Source organism: Ixodes scapularis, unplaced genomic scaffold, assembly GCF_016920785.2.
Source record: "Ixodes scapularis isolate PalLabHiFi unplaced genomic scaffold, ASM1692078v2 PGA_scaffold13__105_contigs__length_92229423, whole genome shotgun sequence".
Classification (NCBI taxonomy): Eukaryota; Metazoa; Arthropoda; class Arachnida; order Ixodida; family Ixodidae; genus Ixodes; species Ixodes scapularis.
In genome coordinates, this window is record NW_024609839.1 from 3979516 (window position 1) to 3985990 (window position 6475).

Genomic DNA, 6475 nt, shown 5'->3' on the forward strand with positions numbered 1-6475 from the left:
AGATCTGTGAAATCCTTAACTGTGATCCCTGAGGTATTTTGAAATATACAGAGACCATGTTCATGGATCCAGACACGGAATTCAAGAGAATACGGGGGTCTAGGCTGTAGTAAAGCTCTTCTATGTCTAAAGAAAACATGGAGAGTGGCTGGGTGGTGGAGTGTAGGGGGGAAAGGTGCGAGATAAGATCTGTGGAGTTTGAAATTCTAAAGCGCAGGAGGAGCGTCACCGTGGAGAGATGTTTTTGTAGAAATAAGGCCAAGGGTTTCTGCCAGCAGCCTCTTTCAGATACGATGCTTCTGAGCGGCACGCCTTCCTTATGCGTCTTGGCTGTGAAAAATACGGAAAAATACTGTTTTGCAGGTGAACCGAGTGTTTTCTTGAGAGCGGGCAGATTCATCAAAGTGCGACAGTCTTTTTGCCTCTGCGCGCAGAGATCCAGATGGCCTCTTCTTTAGTTGATCAAAGTTCTTTTCCAGTGCATTCGTGACCTTCTCTTCATAGGTTCTTTGATTCGACCACGAAAACACTGGTCTTGTCTGATTCGAGCAATTTGAGTTGCCCCCGCCGCAACTCTTCAACTGCTTTCCGAATCGGGAACTTGCCTGCTTTCGGAGGGGGGTGGTAGCAGATAGTGGAACACAGGGCGAGGCGACTTGATGTACCGAAGTTAATTGGTGAACTTTTGAGGTTTCCATCCAAAAATATGGATGGAAATCAGGCTGGAAAGAATTAGAAGTTGTCACAGGCACTTATTTAGCCAGTCTGCCTGTGAACGTCGATTTCGTCACTATTCTTGCCCTGGAGTAGCACCGTAATCACAAAGTCACTAAACGCTTGTGCTTGATTGAGAGAGACTGCATTCGGTGCAGAGCGCAGTTTTCTTACTGCTCTGGACAGTGACAATAAATTTGAGGGATGTATTTTCGCCCACAAAATTGTATTTAATTACAATTGTATTTGAAATACCCACGTTTTAGTATTTAAATACAGACGTCAAATACATTACCCAATTTGTAAATAAATACAAATGCAGAATACACAAAGCATTTGAAATACGTATTTCAAATACTTGTATTTGAAATACTGCCCATCCCTGGTTTTTATACTGTACTATTCTCATATGGTTCATACATATCTTGTATCATTCATATGTGTTTATTGGACACAGAAATTTCTCATACCAATTAGATTTTTCGATAGGGCTTTGCACTCTACACGTTAATTGTACGGCGCACCAGGGGTTTGGGGATTCGTATTAGGGTTCAACGAAAAGCCAAATATAACGAAACAAACCAATCAACGCACCTCTTCATGACACCCCTCCTGTTAATTCCCGGGGTCAGTCGTAAGGCTGTTTGGAAAGGCACTGCGTTGATTTTCGGATTTGCACACTAAATACATAACACCCTTAGGCTATTGATGTAACACACTACGTGTGTTGGTTTAACACCAAAACAACATTGGTGTAAGTCTTCGGAACAGTGTTAGGGTGCTTGCGTACGCCCTACGAATAGGGAGGATAGCTTGCGATGTTAGCAGCATCCTAGGGATATTCTTGCGGGCAACAAGTTTGCAAAGAACAAACCCCACATACAGTCCTCACACACGCAGAGAAACAGCAAGTACGGGCGTAATAGATCACGCACGAAAGCGGAGCCATTACCCTGCTGACTGGTTCACCCCCTTATATATACTCAACTATTCAAAGACACACATTCAGAGTTGCCTTTGTTCTTTCTTCGGTTTTTTTGTTTTCGTCAACATTTCGCTTAATGCATAATATATCTAAGTTCAGAAATGTTTCTTCAGTAAAGAGCATTGGTAGAGGCTTGCGTCAGTCGAGATCGTCACTAAAACAACCTCGCTAAAACGGATGTCATTGCGGCGAAAGTGTTGTTCGCCTCACCATATATCTTCTTGCAACCTTTTTTTTTTACACCGTTTAAGATAAAGGGTGTTAAATGCAACATAACCCTATTCTATGATCGAAAAGGGCGTATTATGGTGCAGTAACGGTACTGAAAGGGTTTAGTAATGGTGGAAAGTCACTGGAACAGCGTTTTTACACCCCAAAGCGTGTAAAATATTTTAGCGTATGGGCGGAATAGTGTCTCTCACTTCTAGCATTAAAGAAAGAAACTATTTTTGTTTTGGCGCGTTACGTTTTTGGGTAAAAAAAATGAAACACAATAATCTTTGTGGTATTCCGAACTCTTATACCTTCTCTCTCGCGTCACCTGCATCGTGACGTCATTAAGGGTACATCAAGTTTGCGATTGAGTTTTGTCTTCAACGCTTTCTGCGATTCTTGACTTTTCAAGCTACGGTTCGGTCACAACAGCACACCGCACCCGGCCAGCATCGCCGGTAGTGGCCGATAGTAGAGGAGAGATGGTCTTGTATATTTGGGGTGAATAGGCCCATAGAAATTTAGTAAGTGTTGGGTGGCAATAGTAACAAGCTTTCAACACATTTAATATTAAACTAAAAGATACTTTAAAACGTATTCATCAACTGAGTAAAACATTCCACTGCTCACTAAGCTACCCCTTGATGACGTCAGATTGTGGTTCCCATGACCGCGATGACAGCCGCCGATCGAGAAATAGTCTGTTTTTTTCCTTTGGAAATACAAAGTAAAATTGGGATATTAAGGCAAGGTGGCGTGTTTTCTCTTCTTGCCAAGACAGGCAATATATAGCGTCCAAACTGCAAACGTTTCCGACGTTAAAAGCCGTCTCACACTGCGTTCTTAAAGCAACCGTTGAACAGTTGTATTTTTTTATTTTTTGTTAAAATTACTACCATCGGTGAACAAGGATTTCTCTTACTTTACCGGTTATGTGGCTGTACCTGTTGAGGTACGTTGAAATCTTCAAAATTAAAAATCTCAGTTTACTAAAAAAAAAAAAAAGAATGCTGCTGTTCCTGAGGCTGCTTCAGTCCAATACACGTGCTAGTGGGACCCTCTGAGACCTCAACGAATCATCAAAGGCAGAAATAAAAAAAGTAATAAAATTAATGGTTAGATTCCACTTTCATAGATTTCACAAGGTAGGAAAGGCATTTCATCAACGTATTTTTCTCGTCATGCCTACACTTTAGTTTTTATCACCGCGTTTTTGTTTGATTGCTCGCTTTGAAAACCACGAGAGCTGTAGTCTGTAGCAGGCTATAGCAACAGCGGAACAGATGCTCCGACAAAACCCTCTTCCTTTCGAATCGCATTGAACGGTTCGCAGAGCGAACCTTGCAGAGAAGGAGAGTGCGGAGGGGGAAACCACCAATCATGGCGAGCAGGGAGCTGTCCTGCTGTTGTAAAGCTGCTACAGACTATAAAGGGTCGGAGCCCCGACTGCATGCTACCAGCTGACGAGAAGAGCGTCTTCTGGGGTAAATATTGTGCAGGCACTTAATCGAAATCTTCCAAAGTAAGTTGGTACTTTCACTCACTCAAATGACAGGGGCATAGCAATACCGAGGCGGCCGTTGTCACTGACAGCTCAATAAATGCAGGGCGTGCCTTACTTCTCAGGCATCTTTGCTTCAGCCTCCTTATTAAGCAATATCTCGTTCGCTGGGGAGCGACGGTAAGATCCTCGACATACCCTTGAACTGTCGACAGCTCAATGGAGGCCGGAGAGTCATTTAATAATTCGTCGCTGTTTGGTGTTGTTTTTGTTGAAACGCCAGGAAAACTGTCGAGGAACTCTCGTCCTTCTGAAATTAAATTATTGCTGGAGCTAATTTTTTTTTTCTGCACGAGGAGCAGTGTTTTTTTTTAACTCTTGCCTATTTTTTTAACCAAAATGTGAAGTTCTAAGCAGACACCTTTGTTAACCTAACAAATGAAGGAATACAAAAAAAAAAAAAGTTACGCAGACAGGTTTTATATTACGAAGAAAAATATTTCACCTATGTATTTTATCTCCCTTTCGGGACTCGCTTTATCGCCAGGCGAGCACGTGGTAAGATATCTTGAGGTTAATCTATTGTCGCTCGACACAACCTCATAAATATTTCATATGTTGCAGATCATGACACCGAGGAGAGTTATAGCTGGTGTGCTCTTTGCCATTATCGGTACGTGCCACATGATATCTCTTTAAAAACTAGAAACGCCGTACGCCGAGTTTAGATTCCCAATACGTATCTCAGGTCGCACTTTGACAGCTCCACTAATACCGAACCTTGAGCAGCGAAGGGCAATAAAGAATTTTAGTATGTCGTTTCAATACCTCTGATAACGATACTCTTTGAGTATGCCTCGCATCGCTATCAGGTATCGTTATCGGAGGCATAGAAACTATCTGCTCGAACTCCCTGGTGTCAGCGCAGAACGTGTTTTCAAAATTATTAAGATCTACATTTGAAAAGGGTGTCAGTGGTGTATACAAACCATTCCAACTAAGACATCCCCCCCCTTTTTTTGTTGTTTTAATCACACCCAAACGTCATAGCGTGCGTGACAATACTCTGTTTCATGATAACTTTTCAAACTGTGGAGGCTACGGCTCTGCGGTCCAATGAGAACGTTAGAGAGATGCACGTGACTAGACGAAAGGGGAGAATGTGTGTCACTACACCAAATGCGAGGCGCGTGGCCCGGAGGAACCGCCTGTCGTCTGCTAGCCAAGAGTCGCCTGCTCCGAAACCAACTAACTTCGGATGAACGTCCACAGCAGCAACATTTCCGTCCGCTAGAATAGCGAGCACTTCGGGAACAGTTCATGAGACAACCATACGCTCAATTTAGCCGCGAATTGGTGTCAGGTGCTAATGCCAGGGCGCAATGCGATGTTTTGAGTGGAAACGGCCGATTGCACGGCTGCGGTCAGCAACGGCCACGGCGCAACAAGTAGAAAAAAAAAATCGAGAGTGGATACAGATGTGGCGTCACTTTTTTGCTTCAAATATAATTAAAACACATAAATTTGTGATTGTTTATTCTTTATTCTTCGTATCTTTTAGTTAGAGATGGAATCGCGCGAGTTCCATTGCTGTTTAAAAAAAAAGAAGCCTAGAACTACTTTTCGTCGCGGACGGCGCTATGGCCGTGGCGGTAACGAGGCCCCCGTGGCCTCGACCATGGAGTGTTATGACGTGCCTTGCTCCGGCGCTCTTATTGGACCGCGGAAGCCGCAGCTTCCACAGTTCGCCAAGTTATCCTGAAACGGTGTATAATGGTGTAGCGCCATGATCGGGAGGGAGGGTGTTAACCAATACAACCTAGAAGACAAGACCTTTTCTACCCCAAACGTCATCACTAGTTGATACACGCAGCGCCACCTAACCTTCGCCAGCCTCGCCCCCAGCGTGACTCGCAGCGTTTCCCACCGAGCGCCACGGAGCTCTCGTATACATGGAGCTCTATGGCCCCCGTAACCGAAAACGGGCAAAAGTGGGCCCCATTTTACCATTAAAATTAAAAGAAAAATCACTTATAACTTCTGAGTAAGATCACGGTTGGTGCTGAAACCTTGGCATCTTGCTCGAAAGGTTGGGGCTACGTTCTGACGGAGTTCGAGCTCTCCGCGGTGTCCAGTTTCTTTTGCGGTGCGAAAAGCCGGGTTCGGATCTCTCACAAACACCCCATACATTCCAAATCTCTTCGCCGCATGTCACATTGCATAGCATTCTTATATAAAAACGCTGCTCATTGGAAACCCCACCATGTGCTTTCGCATACATAAGCAGTAAGCTAGAGAAACAAACGCCTCACTTGACCCACGTTTTGCAAAAACCAGAACTAACTCTGGCTCCTGATAGGCGATTTTGAGCAAAACCCAGACTGGGCCGAAAAGGTCACTTTTGGTTCTACCTTGGCTTCTTCGGGCATTTTAAGGCACTAAATGCGCAGGCAAAAAGCACATTTTTGTCCCAAAGAACTGCGATGCCCAAGTGTTCATGGCATTAATATCTGTTTTAGGCGATATTTTTTAATTTGTTCAATATAGCAAACAGCGTCTAGTATCAGCAGCCAAGATACGTGGCTGATACTGAAATAAAACTTGTCCCGACAGCCCTGAGCCAACTTCGCCCCGGTGGCGGAGCATGCCCTGGCACCGAAACGCAGTGCGATGCCGGCTGCTGTCCCCTGAAGAATGCAGTCTGTTGCTCGGACAATCAGCACTGCTGCCTCACTGGCTACGTATGTGACCCCCCTTACTGTATCGGCGACGCCGGCAGCTCACCCGTTCCGGCGGAAGACATTGAATAAGCTCATATTCGACGTAAGTTCACAACAACCCCCCTTCCTTTTGGGTGACCTGTGCCATGGCAATGTTCTACACTATTAGCAAAAATAACACGCCCAGACGTGTAAACCGTTGAACCATAGCGGACACGTCGAAACGTGTTCGTTTTACACGGAGCCATCTGTGTTTTTCGTCTACACATGAGGTGCTGTGTAAAGTTAACACGCTACACCGTGTTTGCCTTCCGAGAAGCACGGTTCAACGTGTTCCTTTTG

At 44.5% G+C, this 6475-nt stretch overlaps 1 long non-coding RNA gene across 1 annotated transcript; it reads left to right on the forward strand.

Moving 5' to 3' along the window:
• Positions 1-3376: 3376 nt before the first annotated feature.
• On the forward strand, positions 3377-6102 carry LOC120841059. Its single transcript, XR_005715685.3, has 3 exons — positions 3377-3434; positions 4038-4086; positions 6027-6102. It is a non-coding gene; the product is annotated as an uncharacterized LOC120841059 (long non-coding RNA).
• The last annotated feature ends 373 nt before the right edge of the window (positions 6103-6475 follow it).